Source organism: Lissotriton helveticus, chromosome 8 (assembly GCF_964261635.1).
Source record: "Lissotriton helveticus chromosome 8, aLisHel1.1, whole genome shotgun sequence".
NCBI classification, from domain to species: Eukaryota; Metazoa; Chordata; class Amphibia; order Caudata; family Salamandridae; genus Lissotriton; species Lissotriton helveticus.
Window position 1 is genome coordinate 1,469,806,287 of NC_136069.1, and position 16,213 is coordinate 1,469,822,499.

Below are 16,213 nucleotides of genomic sequence, written 5' to 3' on the forward strand. Positions count from 1 at the left end.
AGTGCATCCCCATAGGGCTGGCTTTTCATTAATAGATGTGTGATGGACAGGTCAAGAGGGCACAGACTGGGATTGCAAAAGGACCCTGCAACATCTCAGCAGTGTGCTGTGTGAGGAGAATACATCTACCCAGAGGGCAAGGATTGGTGATGGTCCCTTATCAGTGCTATGTGTCCTGTAGCGAACCAGGCTGTAGGAGCAGACCTTGGACAGCTGTGCTGGTGTGGTTCAGGAAAGTAGCGGGAGAGTTCCGGAAAGGTAGAGGGCTCCCGCGAGGTTGAGTTTCGCCGATTCCATATTATCAGCAGTTACGTGACTTCAACCGAACATGATCGGTCAAAGCCCATGCTGCGTTTATGCGAGTGCTCTCAGTAGGGTTTATCAGAGCCGCATGTCTTTCAGACAACATACCACCTTAAGATAAACGTAAGGGGGGTGGGATAAAAAGAAAAAATATTTTTTGAGCCCCGTTCATCAGCATGCATGTGAAAAGGTGAGAAATCGCATGACAGAAAGGAGCATAGCTTAGTTACATTAATGGAGTCGGGAAATCCTACTGCCTGCACATATGAATACACTGACGACAAACACGAACTGCATACATTATAAGGGGTTGTCATGGAAAGATGCCTTGAGGAGATCAAGGAGAGGTTCTATCTAACTGAGAGGAAGTTCTCTGGCCTGGATAAATGATTAGGTGAGTTGGAGGTGAAAGCATAGAAACATAAGTCGACACTGCCAGGCCAGATGAAGGTTAAAGATTGTGCAATGTCCACCAGAGTCGCTGAAGCAACACGCTGAACCAGGGAAAACAATGATGGCTGCCAGACAGAGTCTTTTGGGTTCCACCTGCTCCCAAAATGTAAGATGCTGAGAAGTTACTGCTCGAGTTTTTGATGGCTGAGGTAATGGGGCCTGAGAACTCTGTTGCACTGGACATTTGCAGCACGACCAGGCAGCCCACCAAGAGGCCCAGGAGTGAGAGACCTTTGTGGATAGACAATATTATTAAAAATGGCAATTGAGCCCACAGACAAGCAGTCATGGGATAGGTTTCAAGAAAGGAATAGTTTACAGTTCAAAGGAAGCAGTATTTTTCTGTTCCCTGAAGTGAGTCTCGACTCAAAATAGGACAAAGGAGTTGCAAATGATAAAGAAGGAGCTGCCAGCTATGAGCTATTGTGCATCACTATAGTTCCCTGTGCAACATAAATGTCTGTAAAAGACAAACATTATATCTTCACACAGCCGAATGAAGCATCTAGGACCTACTTGAACACAGGAGGAAGCCACAAGCTGATAGCTATGCATCAGAGACGCCAGAGGTTTGAGACATAATGCAATTGATGTGAGCTGCCGAGGAGTCCTCTGCTGTGGACAATTGGATTTGATGAATAGTTATAAAAAAGTATGCGGTTACATTCTTTTTGTTAGTGATATGTACTCTTTGCCTTGCTCTCTTTCGTCCCTTTCTAGGTCTTGTCTAGTAAGCTTATAGATTTCTGTTGTCAAGGCACATTGTGTACTGTACTATTACTTACAGTGGTCTATAGTTATGGTCTGGCTTTCTTGTTAATCTCATTTGCTTGCTTCTTAGTTAATAGTTTACCTTCCCTTTCATGTGCTTGTCCCTCAAATCTATAACGGTATCCTGATGTGTCGACATACTACAGCAAATTAATTGACTCGGTTATTCGCCCTCACACCACCCGTAGGACGGGAAATGGGGAGTCGTTCATCTTCTTTTATGAAGCTCAAGTGGCCAGTTTTTGATATAAAGGATTTCTGCCATAGTATCAGTTTAGACTCTGATGGCCATTCTTGTTCCAATTCTGAGAATCATTATCAGATTGTATTCATTCATTGATCTTGGGTCTTCAGTCTACCTCAACCCAAAAACGTTTTGGAAATGTTCATTGTGTATTCAATTATATTCTCCTCACTGGAAAACATTTGAAATGGGTTATAACAAAAGTGTTTATGAGAAATTAGCTCATGTATAAAAAAATCTATCTCAGCCACTCTTGTATTGATCGTGATTTGCATTTTGTACCATACCCTTATTTATCAACGGATCTTTCAACACAAATTTGTACTTTCATAAGTATACACCCGTTTTGCCTTTTTCTTCTGCTGATACACTCGCTTTGAATGAATATTAGAGATTTTGCCAATTTTTTTGCTTTAAGTCATTAATCAGGGCCTTTTTCGATATAGTTCTCTGAACCAATAAGATTTTCTATAACTAAATCCCTCGCAGGCATGTTTATCTTATCTTGATCCAGATTTACCCAAGCCTTCAAGGGTTTATTGGTTTGCCCAATTTTTAGGTCTCGGCTTAGAGACGCGTGAAGCGCGTTCTCGGCAGAGAACTACAGCAATCGTTTTAGGCGACAAACGGGGACAAGAGCTGGGCACGCGCCCAGCATTCTGAATTGGAGAGCGAGCGACAAGAGCTGGCCACGTGTAGATTTGGTAGCGCGCACGCTCACGGCGCCAGCGTCTCCGCCGCCCGCCGATGACTGCTCTGTTCCTGGCCGGCTTCACGGAAGGCAGCATGCTTGTCTCTTGTTTGGCTTCGGCACCCCCCGAGGATGTCTCCATGATGCCTGAGGTGTGGTCCCTCCCGCAGTGCCCGAACGCCATGAGCCTCGGTGTCCTCCAGCACCTCCCGTGTTCCGCTCCCCCCTCCGGCGCCCCCGTCCATGCCGCTGAGCCCCGCAGCACCATCAGCAAGGCCCAGCCCAGAGCCGGCTCGACCGGGCCCACGTGGGAAACTAAACCCAAGAGCGGTGAATAGATACTTGGGCGTGTGTGTGTGTGGCTGGGTTGGGTGCTGTAGAATTCCTCTGGGCTGTGGGATTATTTTTTATGTACGCCGTTCGGCATTTGCGGTCATTTAATGCTTTGCACATTTTTATGCGCCGAGAGGAGATTTACCACGTCTTAATGAAAGACTGCAGAGTGGTGCACGTAATTTTGATTACATTTGTTTGTCTGCTTTACACTATAAGCACACGCAGTGGAGTACTTTGCTTGTGAAGTCCTGCTCCTTAAATTTTGCACTCGCAGCTAACAGTAGCATACACATAATGATGTTCCCTTGTACAATGAGATTCTAGCATTTAATACTGTTCCAGAGTCCTAGCAAGGAAATATCGCGCAGTCAATTTCGATTCCGATGTTTGAGGTAGTGATTGTAAAACTGATTCGAGCCTAAAGTCCTGTGTCCTTACATGGTGCATTTGCAGCGAAACTACAGGAAAGTTCTGTCTATTCATGTGAAAGCCACTGTATAAACTCGTGCTCCAATAAGCATACATGCAATAAAAGTGAGCAGAAAAGATTAATCCGCCTAAACGTGCAGTCATGAAGTGCGCAGCCACACACCATCCCCTTGCACACTGCTATATACATCGCAGAGACATAACTGTAGATGTTTTGTAGTTAGTGCAAAGGGTCCCAGAGCCTGCTTTTTGGGGACCACATCCGCATGGCCTAGTTTTGGTTCTAACTACAGAAACCTTTGGTGAAAAGTCCCAAAAATTGAGAGAAGTTGTGGTCCCAAAGCAGGCTGGGGACACTCCTGATGGGATGGCGAGTTTCATCACAGGGTACAGAACCTAAGCAGATACACGATATGGCCAAGGCAGAGGCGCTACAGAGCAGCAAGTGACCTGGACGCAAGAAAGGAAAGGTGGCCTGTCCACCCCTACTTGTTCATTTATGCCTGTACTTGGTACACAGAGAACAAACTTTGTCAAAATTATTTTTATTTTGCTGGTTTCACTGCGTACTCCTTTTTTGTTGTTTGTTTTTTTATTACATTTTAGCCAGGACTCAAGATGCAAGGGTGGGGTCTGCTGCCAGTAGCGTAGCCCTAGTTCAAGGATCGGAAGGAGCCCATAGTAATTATCAGGGCTCAGTGTGCCCCTGAGGCCTCTTGGCACCGGCGCCACTGCTCCTGCTGTGCAATGAAAGCCACTTCCCTGCCTTCTGCAAAGGTTCTCTGGGTGAATTTCTGAATTAGCTTCTTCCCAAATAGGAGCTGGAGAAAAGTAAGAGTCGCTATTGACAGGCTCTAGTGCAGGAAGACGCCCTCACTCAGTGTGTGGGAGGCATGGCAGTAGTTATGAAAAAGCATACACACGCTACAGATGTGATTACAAGAACGATTGTCAATGTCACAATTATATATGTACTATTTTAAAGAGTATTTGCACAGAACCATTACTTTAATTGTGAGTAAACAGTTCAACGTTCACGAGTAAGGATTTTTTTTGGCTTTAAACCTAAAAAAACGTACTGCAGATGCGGTCACGTATTTTGTGCTGGATCATGAAAAATAAAACGTTTATGCTGGTATGTTGTTCGCTTGCCAGACGTTATAGTAGTATTGTGTGTGTGTGTGTGGCTCTCTGTATGAGGGTGGCTCTGTGTGTGAGTAGGTGGGTCTGTGTGAGGGTGGCTCTGTGTGTGTGTAGGTGGGTCTGTGTGAATGACTGTGGGTGGCTCTGTGTGAATGACTGTGGGTGGCTCTGTGTGAATGACTGTGGGTGGCACTGTGTGAATGACTGTGTGGGTGGCTCTATGTGAATGACTGTGTGTGGGTGGCTCTATGTGAATGACTGTGTGTGGGTGACTGTGTGTGGGTGGCTCTGTGTGGGTGGCTCTGTATGTGTGGGTGGCTTTGTGTGTGTGGCTCTGTGTGAGGGTGCAATTGCAATAGGTCTCGCATTTGCGAGAGATTAAGCTATTGGCATTGTAAATGACAATGCCATTTATTTATGTTTTAAAAACAAAAACATAAATAAAAATAATGTCATGAGCAATGCCAATAGCTCTAACTTTAACAATGCCGAGACCATTGCATTGTAAATGCGTGTTTGTTAGTGTCAATGCAATGGAGCATAATGTTCTGACTGAATGACTTGCATCTGTATACAGAGAACTACCCCTTTATTTTTCGTTCAGCAATCAAAGGAATGAATGTGTTTTCTAATGCTCTCCTTTATGTGTTGCTCTCCCCTCATATCCCCACCCCCTCGCTGGACAGTGCTCCCTCTGCCACCCCTAGAATGTCTGCCATTGCGGCCTATTTTAAATTAATTTTCGAACATCACCCTCCAAAGATCTGCATTGCATCCAAGCCCCCCAAACCCACACCTTTCCTGGTGGCTCTGTGTTGGCTTATGCCCCATCTGTTCCTCCTTTGTTCCACTAACCCGCCCTATATTTTTTTAAATATCTTTTAAAGAGGGCCTGGAATCTGCAATTTGCTATTGAGTGGGTCATTCGGCTTTGATGCACTTTGGTACACTTTTAGCTCTTGCCTGCAGCAAGCTCTTAGTCATCTATTTGTGAAAGACCGCAGGTCAACCATGCCAAAAACTTACCGGGAACTTATAGCCTGCGTAATGCTCATCACTGGTTGGCTTAGTTGTCCTTTGCTTGCTTGTTACTTAAGGGCTTGCATTCTACTTCTTGTGTTTGTCTTACCGCGGACATAGGCTCTTTATCACCCCCATCCTTTTGATTGGCTGACTTGTAGCATTCCACTGCTCACATTGGGAGAACTACTAGTTTTTTTAATTAAAAAAAATCTCTCCATGGCAGTGCGTGTTGTCTTGTTCCTTTTCATATGCTGCTTCCCCACCCACAAATATCCACCCCATTCCTTCCTCTTCTGTCGCCTGACACTTTTACCCCCCCCTATCCTTTGCACTGAAAGAAAATGCTTTAATATTTTGTGAGGACCAGCACCTGCCTTTTGCAGACCCCCCAGGATATAGCGGCATGGATTAGCAAATTTAGCGGCAAAAATATGGAAATTTAGTGGCACAACTATGGAAATTTAGCGGCATTTTTGCAGCACTTTATTTTACTCATACTCATTCATTTTCAGCCTTAAATCAATGGAACCTGTTTTAGCAGAGTACTCCACTTTGAAATAGGCAGCCTGGAATATGGAACAGAGGAAGCAGCACACAGGTGAAGGCTGTTATTCCTAGGAAAGGCAATCCTCCATTTGCTTAAGTAAAGTTAGGATTTTGTCTCATATTACTTTTGTGAATCGGGGCCAGAGTACAGAAATTGATCTATTTATGTGAACATATGAAAACAGTTCATGAATTAGGAACACAAACTGATCCCATGTACTTAGAATAATCATCATGAATTCTTAAAAGCCAGAGGAACACTGTGCGCCTTTATGCAGCTAAAGAGAGTGCATTCTAGCCCCTTCCATGCTCATGACGAGCTCAGCTCGTCATGCAGTACACTGCTTGTGTGCTAATGACGAGCTGAGCTCGTCATGAACAATGGGAAACATGGATCTGCAGCCCAGAGGATGAATTGCCGTAGCATTGATAGTGTTAGATTGGGTTTTTTCAGCAGGGCATCCCAGTGTCACCCAAAAGCCACAGTTTAGCTGAAGAGGGCACTGCAGGCGTGTTTTACGAGCAGCGAGGCCCGAGTCAGCCTTTCTTTCACAGTCTGGGTACTAATGGGTGCTGGTTGATGCAGAATACGCCGCATTTCAAGTAATCATCTTCTTTGCACAATTCATCTGCAGTTCTCTTTTCTCCAGACGGTATATTTTGTAAGCGCGCTGAAGCAGCTATTGAACTGTGTGACGCTAGCTAAATTAAGGCATTCCAAAGCCCTTGACTGACAGTGCAAGCGCACTTCACCCAACCTGTCAGTAAAACTAAAATGCATCGCGGAACAGGTGCTATTAGAGTCTTAAACTACAAGTGGCCTGCATTAGTGTCTTGACGGCTCCCTCAGCTGATGCCTCGCCTGCTTGTGGGCACGCATGTTTCAGTCTGCCTTTGACCCACGCCTGTCCATTGTGAGCGGCCTAGAGACAAAGTGCGGGTGCCACATTAGGTTGCGGGTTTTGCAGTTGGAATCCGAGCCCAGTGTTATTTCCATAAGTGACAGTGGCTTTATGAAAACAGTTCTCTGGGTCAGGATGTGAGGCAACGTATGCCGACAATTCAAACCCCCAAAATGAAACGTTTTTAAATTTCCTTTGTGCAAATATTGGGAAAATGCCCCCAAAAATGCACAATTACTCATTATTACATGAAATGCCGATTTCAGCACTTTGCACTATTGTTTTAGCATGAAATAATCCTTCGTGTTCATTTTTGACGTGAGGGTGCATTTCATGCTAAAACAGCAGCATGAAACGCCGGGTACTTTTGTAAAAATCGCTGCATTTTTACAAAAGTGCCGATTTTGCGGCACACCGCGAAATCCTGGAGGGTCTGCTTCTGCTGCCAGATCACTCTACAGCCCAAAAGGTTCTTTTTGCTCTTCCTCTTTTAGCTGTATTCTTCAACAAGCATTGGAAATGCAATAGGTCTCGCAGCATTAGAGTTTGTGCTTTTAGAATTGTTTATGGTTTTTTTTTTTAATCTTTAGCATTTTTGTTTCCTGTAGGCAATGCCACATAAATACAAAATGTGTCATTTACAATACCAATAGGTCAAACTTTCCTAATGCGAGACCTATTGCATTCACCCTCAACCCCTCACCCTCACACAGTGCAATAGGTCTCGGAGCATTTGAGTTAGAGCTTTTAGATTTGTTTATGGCTTTTTTTTCTTTGTAATTCTTTAGCATTGCCTACAGGAAACAAAAATGCTAAAGATTTAAAAAAAAAAACCCATAAACAATTCTAAAAGCACAAACTCTAATGCTGCGAGACCTATTGCATTTCCCTGAGTGATGCTGTGGTGGTGCGATAGATAGAGTGAGGGCAATAGATAGATAGATAAATAGATAGAGTGAGGGTGATAGATAGAGAGATAGAGATAGATAGATAGATAGATAGATAGAAATATATAGATAGATATAGAGAGAGAGATAGATAACTAGAGTGAGGGCGATAGATAGAGTGAGGCAAATAGATCGATATATTGATAAATAGATACAGAGTGAGGGCGATAGAGTGTGGGCAATAGATAGAGTGAGTGCGACATATAGATAGATAGAGTGAGGGCGACAGATTGAGGTGTGTGGTGTGTGGTGTGTGTGTGTGTGTGTGTGTGTGGTTGTGTGCGGTTGTGTGTGTGCGGTGTGCGGTTGTGTGTGTGGTTGGTTTTTTGTGTGGTTGTTTTTTTTGTGTGGTTGTGTGCGTGGTGTGGTTGTGTGTGTTTGTGTGGTTATGTGTGTGTGTGCGTGGTTGTATGTGTGTGTGTGCGTGGTTGTATGTATGTGTGTGTGCGGTAGGAGAAGGATACATGTGGAAGAGAGCAGCAGATCTGCACAGAAGAAAAGAACAGGGAGTTGGAGAAGGGGGCGGGGTGGAAGAGAGCAGCAGATCAGCCCCGGGAGAAAAGAACAGGGAGTTAAAGATGGATGCAGGGTGGAAGAGAGCAGCAGATCAGCACAGGACAAGAGAACAGGGAGTTAAATAAGGATGCGGGTGGAAGAGAACAGCAGATCGGCCCAGGAGAAGAGAACTGGGAGTTAAAGAAGGAGGCAGGTGGAAGAGAGCAGCAGATCAGCACAGGAGAAGAGAAAAGGGAGTTAAAGAAGGCGGTGGGGTGGAAGAGAGCAGCAGATCAGCACAGGAGAATAGAACAGGGAGTTAAAGAAGGAGGCGGGTGGAAGATAACAGCAGATCACCACAGGAGAAGAGAACAGGGATTTGAAAAAGGGGCGGGGTAAAAGAGAGCAGCAGATCAGCACGGGAGAAAAGAACAGGGAGTTAAAGAAGGATGCAGGGTGAAAGAGAGCAGCAGATCAGCACAGGAGAAGAGAACAGGGAGTTAAAGAGGAGGTGGGATGGAAGAGAGCAGCAGATCAGCACTGAGTGGTATTTGGAGTGTATGTTGCATTGAGTGCAGTGTAATTATGTTGTAAATAATGATGTGGCACTGAGTGGTATTGTGTGGAGTGTATGTTGCATTGAGGAGAGTGTAATTATATGGTGTAGTTATGTGGCACTCAGTGGTATTATATGAAGTGTATTTATGTTGCATTGAGTAGAGTAAGTATGTGGCGTGTAATTATGTGGTACTGAGTGGTATTATGTGGAGTGTATTTATGTTGCATTGAGCGCAGTGTAATTATGTGGCTTGTAATTATGTGGCACTGAGTGGTATTTGGAGTGTAAGTTGCATGGAGTGCAGTGTAATTATGTTGCAAATAATGATGTGGCACTGCGGCAGAATGGGTAATGCTGTTACACAGCTGAGCCCATGTACAGAGCCTGGGGCACAATAAGGTGGAATGAGGCACCGTAAGGAACAGTGAGGTGGAGTGAGGCGGAATGAGGCAGAGTGGGGGATGCTGTTTCACAGCTGACCTGGGTCCCTGGTCTCTGGGATGTCAGTCTTGCCAGGACGATTGCTCCATATGGACTTGGTCAAAGATGCAACATACCAAAATGTCTCTGGTTGGATACATATAAAAACTTATTGTTGATAAAACGTTCTGCAATGACGAACAGCACAGTTTCCCTGTGTTTTATTTGGGGCATGGGAAGGAGACCGGAAATTGTGAGAAGTTTGCAAAGCGTGTATGGACGCTTTTTTAACAAAATATAATATAGGAAAGTGAAAGGGCGATGTTTATTTTGACTCAGACCGCGGGCGAGGCTTCTCCAGTCACTGATGCAGTTAAAACTCGCAGAGCGGAGTGGTTGAACACGAGAAAGCTCCTCATTCTTTGGCGTCCCACCTCACACGCTGCAACCCAATCCCCGGGAAGAAAAACAACAAAAGTCTGGTTACTCGAGCCTTGGGTTCCCAAGTAGTGCAAAGCAGGCCTTCTAGCGCTTCAAAGTCTAGTCAACACTAGCCATACAATTATAAAAATAATAGCAAAATTAATAGCTTTGTCATTCACAATGCCAATAGCAAATGTGACACCTATAGTATTTGTAATGCAATATGTGTTGTATTTATGTGAGACTTGGATATATTGATATTACAAATAACAATGGCTTTTTTTAAAATAATAATAATAATACTTAAATAAAAGTTGTGTAGAGAGAGAGAGTGCGAGAGAGGTGTGTAGAGAGAGAGAGAGATAGTAAGAGTACGCGAGGTGTGTAGAGAGAGAAAGATATGCATATAGAGAGAGAGAGATGCATATAGAGAGAGAGAGGTGTGTAGAGAAAGAGAGAGAGAGAGGTGTGTGGAGACAGAGTTAGAGAGAGCGATGTGTAGAGAGAGAGCTTGTGCTCTCCTGGCTCCTCGGGTCGGTTTAGTGTTAACACGTAATTGACAAACCCATCGTCAAGCAGGATGCCTCTGTCTATGTTGTTGCCCACTGGCGCCTGTTGTCTGTTTCAAGCAGAAGAGCTGGAGAAGGCGGATGCACATGCTGCTAAGGGAGAAGGGAGGGGGTACCCCCATAAGAATGGCTCTGTCTGCCTTGTCCCCAGTGGCGCCAGTTGTCGGTTCCAAAGTAACACTTGCTAATTAATAATTGTAGCAGAGAAAATGAAAAAAAACGACACAGATGTGTACCAACAGAGTGTAGAACCGGTATTTCTGTAACAAAATGCACAACCACGCAAATGTTTTTCCCTTCAGTAAATACTTAATGTAATAAAAGCGCTTGTTTTTTGAAAATTACCTTGCACCTCGCAAACAGAATTCCTTAATGCACGCGCTCTATATATTGTGGAACAAGCATACTAAGCCCTGTTGAGTTTTCAAACCACATGTAATATAATTGGGCATGTATGAAAATGAACTGTGCTTCCCTTGTGTACTTGTACACAAATGTAAAGGAGTAGTGCGAAATAATTCCAGGCTGTATCCTGAAAAGCGATCTTTACAGGTTATAGGTTGAATCCCTTCAATCTTGTACGTTTGTTTCGGTACGTTTGTTTCGCTACCAAGAGAAATGTTGGTGGTTTGCATGTAAGAAGGGATAGATGTTATATTTGTCTCAAAATACGTAGCAAAATAATTAGATGTATTAATTTAGTGTAAACTTTTAAAGCTTGTAGAGATTTCCCTGCATTGGGTTCTTCATTATGCGCCGTTAGTTATTGTCACACCTCTCGGTTTTAGTAAAAAAAAAAAAAAATTCATCCACCCCAGAGACTTAATTGCAATTAAATAAAACTTCTAAATTCACCGATGCACAGAGACATACAAACGCGCAAGCACAGATGAAAAAAAAACGTGCAAACACAGACCAGGCACACCTTTGGAAACCCATCCACTTGCAGCCGTATACACTGATGTATGCAACTACACATGCATGCAGCGACCAGCACATACAAACTTACACACGCACATAAATATACACACAAAAAAAGCATGCACAAACATATAGGGCATTAGCAATTTACACACACATAAACAAGCACACATATGCAGGCACTCCTACATACCTACACATATTCACACTCAAACACACATGCATGGAGGCATGCTCCCGCACATATACACGCACACGCTCTTGTCTGTGAAGCGACTTTAATGAAACATTTATTTTAATCCTTCAAAAAATGCAACATTTTAAAGTGCTAATACGGTGGCAGCATGTGGGAATGCCCTCTGTGTGGGAGTACACATACTAAACGTGGTTAGTGGGCATGTGAAGCGTACGCTGTGTGGGAGGCGGGTTCAAATAAAGGCATGGACACATGCTCCCGCACATATATACAAACACTCTCTTGTCTGTCATGCGACTTTAATTAAAAATTTATTTTAGCCCTTTAATAAATGCAAACTTTTACATTGCTAAGACGGTGGCAGTGGGTGGGCATGTCCTCTGTGGGGGAGTACACAAAGTAAACGGGGCAGTGGGCGGGTGGAAGCGTCAGATGTGTGGGAGGTGGGTGCAACTAAAGGCACTAAGGCATGCTCACGCACATATACACTCACACGCTCTCGTCTAAAATGCGTCTTTAAATAAATGTTTATTTTAAGACTTTATAATTTTAAGACTTTAAAATATTTAAACTTTGACAGTGCTAAAACGGTGGCAGCGGGTGTAAATGGCCTCTGTCTGGATGGACGCAGGGGCAGTGGGCGGGTGGAAGCGTCCGCTGTGTGGGAGGCGGGTGCAAGTAAAGACAGGGCAGCTGGTGGAAATAAAACTGCTAAAATGAAATGGAAGAAGGGAGTAGGTGCATGCGAGATGGTAGCGTCCGCTGTGTGGGAGGCGGGTGCAAGTAAAGACAGGGGAGCTGGTGGAAATAAAACTGCTAAAAGGAAATGGAAGAAGGGAGTAGGTGCACGCGAGATGGAAGCGTCCGCGGTGTGGGAGGCGGGTGCGAGTAAAGACGAGAGCTGCTAAAAGGGAAACTGCTGAGAGGGATTGGGATAAAGGAGGGGGTACATGCGAAACAAGACGGAGGGAAGAGAGGGGAGGGGGGAGGAGAAATGCGAGGGGCCAGAGCGGGTAAAATAAACAAGACGGAGGGAAGAGAGGGGAGGGGGGAGGAGAAATGCGACACGGCGGGAAGGGGCAGGCAGGATGACTCAGGGGAGGGGGCGGAGCGGGGCAGAGCGGCATGTGGGTGTGAAGAAGCCGGGCCTTTGAAGTGAAGCTAAGCTTCACTTCAAAGGTGTCGGAGGAATGCGGGCGGCTGTGCACGCGCTTTTAAGCTCAATGCACATGCACATTGAGCTTAAAAGTCACGGGCACTGCAAGGAATCGCCACGATTCCTTGCAAGTTAGATAAAGAGTCGATGAGCCCCTATAGTCTCGCTTGCTCGATGCGCATGCGCATCGACAGGCGAGACCTAAAAAGCACTAATCATGAGGTACAACAATAAAAAAACTCCAACGCCAGATGTATATATCTTGGGGTGTTGAAAATTTATGTTTTTTTGTGAGGCAGTCATTAATACAATTTCAATGCAATGCCTTAATTGGAATTTTTAACAAATATAAGGAAAAGTCACGTTTGAAAAGATGCATTTTCCCTGCCCGACATTCCTGTAGGCTAATTTGCATTTGCTCTCAAATGTCTCCCAGCAGAGGATTATAATTTGAAAAGGTGTGAACTGCTTCCCAGAAGCAAACAATAACTGGACTGAATGTGCAGAGATGACTCCTCTGAACCTCACTGAACATGCTGGTGAGGGAAGTTTTGCCTGCACAACACATGCGCTGCAAGGCATATCGTTTATAATTCAGTGATCTTACAACGCAGTCACAGCATACTATTAGTTATTTTCATTGTCACCCACATTTGTAATATTTTGATAGCTTAGCTCTTGTAGGCTTCCCTTAATTTATGGAGTTATCTCCTCCCTTGAGCATGGACCAAGTACACCTGTTCCTCCTCTGCTTTTTGCAAAACACTATTTTTTTTATTTTCTATGTATTTCAGTATTATTCCTGGATAAACAGTGTGCTCTCCTACTTTGAACACAGGCATACTGCATCTTATGTAAGTTTCTTTGATCCACTCTATTGGCAAATCCAATAGCACTCACATAAGAGAGACCTACTGGATTCCTCAATGCTTGTTTGGCATTACAGTGCCTAATCCTGGTTGATGGGTCTGAAAGGCAGAGAACAGGATGGCAAGACAATTCTTGTGTTCGAAGAACCCTCATATGTCAAGACAGACTTCTATTTCAGTGTTTTTGCATTCAACAATGGGGGTTCACTTGAAAGGATGGGAAACAGGATGTGAAAACAATTCTAGAGAGTCCACTAATTGGTTGCTGGAAATCTCAACTTTTGTTCCTACCAGACTTCTGTGTCAGTGTTATTGTGGGTACAGTTGCTGCCTCACATTTTTAGAGTTAGATTTGGGACCACACTACGATTACCACAGTACACTACCCTCCCCCTCCAAGCGGAGTGTGACCAAAGACTTTTGCCATCTTATAAATGACGAAAGTGGGTAGGTTTGGCCACAGGAACTCTTAGACCATTGGTTAGGACGTGCTCAGGAGCAATTGGAGCTTGTGCCATTCTTGAATGGGGCACTGTTGGACAGGCCTCGTAGCCGGGCCGTCCCCCCCTTACGCACAACAGGGCCCGGACCCCGGCTCTCCCTGAATCCCCAGCAAGAGCCACCCCGGCAACCCCCCGAGGTAATCCACAACCCATCCCCACCGGGACTCCAGCTCCTGAACCGTCCCGTACCGGCTGGCCGGGTCCCCGTCAGCCCCATGGCCCCGGCAGCCATCTTTGGACACTACAACACGAGGCCACGTGGCCTCGACTCGACCCCAACCCTGGGCCTGGCCCGGCCCCGACATCGAGGCACCAACCTCCACCCAGGAGGTAAAGAGACCACTTGGCAGGTCAATGAAAGAAGAAGGCGTCAACGGCTCTCCTCCGCCGGGTGTCGATCACCCCCGGCCTCCCTGGGCGCTGTCTCCAACCCCCTGCTGGGTGTCGGGACTCCCTCATTCCGGACCTCCCGACCTCAAGGCGCGAGGGTCCGGACATCAAAGGGAACCAGACCTATAACTGGGGCGGCCCCAGACCAGGAGGGCAGTTGTATCCTGGAGTCGAGAGACACCGAGAAGAACTCATCCTTGGCGGACTGCTGGCGCTGCCGCAGCCCTGCTCTGTGAACCCTTCGTCTTGGCCTGCTGGCGCTGCCGCGGCCCTCTGCAACGTGAACCCTCATCTTGGCCTGCTGGCGCTGCCGCGGCCCTCTGCAACGTGAACCAACATCTTGGCCTGCTGGCGCTGCCGCGGCCCTCTGCACCGTGAACCAACATCTCGGCCTGCTGGCGCTGCCGCGGACCTCTGCAACGTGAACCAACATCTTGGCCTGCTGGCGCTGCCGCGGCCCTCTGCAACGTGAACCATCATCTTGGCCTGCTGGCGCTGCCGCGGCCCCCCCCCCCTGTTACTTGAACCATCATCTTGGCCTGCTGGCGCTGCCGCGGCCCTCCGCCATTTGAACCATCGCCTCGGCCTGCTGGCGCTGCCACGGCCCGACCCCGCAGACTCCTAAGCTCGAGGATTGTGAGCTTCCCTCCTGCCACCTCCTGTACCGATCCGGTACCAAGACTGTCCCGCTACCCCCTTTCCCTACAGAGACTAGAATTGAGAGGACCCTCGAGTCCTGAATCTCCTGTACCGCTGATAACCTTGCCGCAAGAACCCTATATAAAGAGTGTTGATCTCATCCTTGTGTGGTGTCTATCTGTGGGGAGGGAAGTGACTTGTCTGTACGATCGCCGGAGACGGCCCTCATCGGAGGCCTCTCCCCCAGTATTCGGCCGACCCTCTGGGTCCCCGTCTTACATTGGTGGCAGCGGTGGGATCCGAACCTACGCATAATCGTACAGAGGGTCACTCGCCCCACGACACACAACCACCATGACAACAAAAGAGAGCGGAGCAACAGAAAAATTCCAGATGGAAAAGCTGGAAGAATACAACCACAGAGAACTGAAACAATTTTGCATAGAATTAGGCATTTCAACCACAGGACTGAGCACGAAAGAGGAGTTCAAACGAGCCCTGGAATCTTGGGCGGAGACGGGTACGACCGTACCCCAAACACGAAGCCACGAGACACCCGAAACAAGCCCCACGCCGACGGAAGAAAGAAGATCGGGTCTCTCCCCAGAAGAGGTCCGGGAACGGGAAAAAAGCAGGCTCCATGAATTAGAACTGGCACGACTTCGCTTAGATGGAGAGCTCAAATTGGCGGAACAAAAAATAACGTTGGAACACTTACGGCTCCGAGAGGAGCGAGAAGAGAAACAAAGGCAGAGAGAGCTAGAAGAGAAGAAGCTAACCTACGAACATGAGCGCAACCTCAAAGAACTAGAGATTCGGAAGCAGAACAAGGAACTCTGGGTCCCCGAGCGCACGAACACTCCTGCCCCTACAGACCCCAAGGTCCACATACCCAAAGATGTCGTCAGAGAGTACTACAAGAACGATGACATCCAGCAATGGTTCAAAGCGTACGAGGTAGCCATGACCTCCCACCGGATTCCCCGGAGCGACTGGGGAGCCGGGTTATGGGGGAGGTTTGTCAACGAAGGGCGAGACGCCCTGCTGCAACTCCCAGACCATCTGATGACATCCTACGACCACATGAAAGCCACCCTCCTCACTCGATACGGACTCACACCCGAGATGTACCGCCAGCGGTTCCGCGACTGCAAACGGATCCCGGGTACAACTTGGGTGGAGTACGTGAACTTCTTTAGCCGGGCCTTCGAGGGGTGGATCAAGGGCAGCAACGTGACCACCTACGAGCAGCTCTTTGACCTTGTTGTGTGGGAGCACCTTTCTA

General features: G+C 46.5%; 1 protein-coding gene across 2 annotated transcripts in view; it reads right to left on the reverse strand.

The window, feature by feature from the left end:
* PAXBP1 (PAX3 and PAX7 binding protein 1) overlaps positions 1-16,213 on the reverse strand; it is a 275,887-nt gene that overhangs the window by 252,234 nt on the left and 7,440 nt on the right. The window lies entirely within an intron of this gene.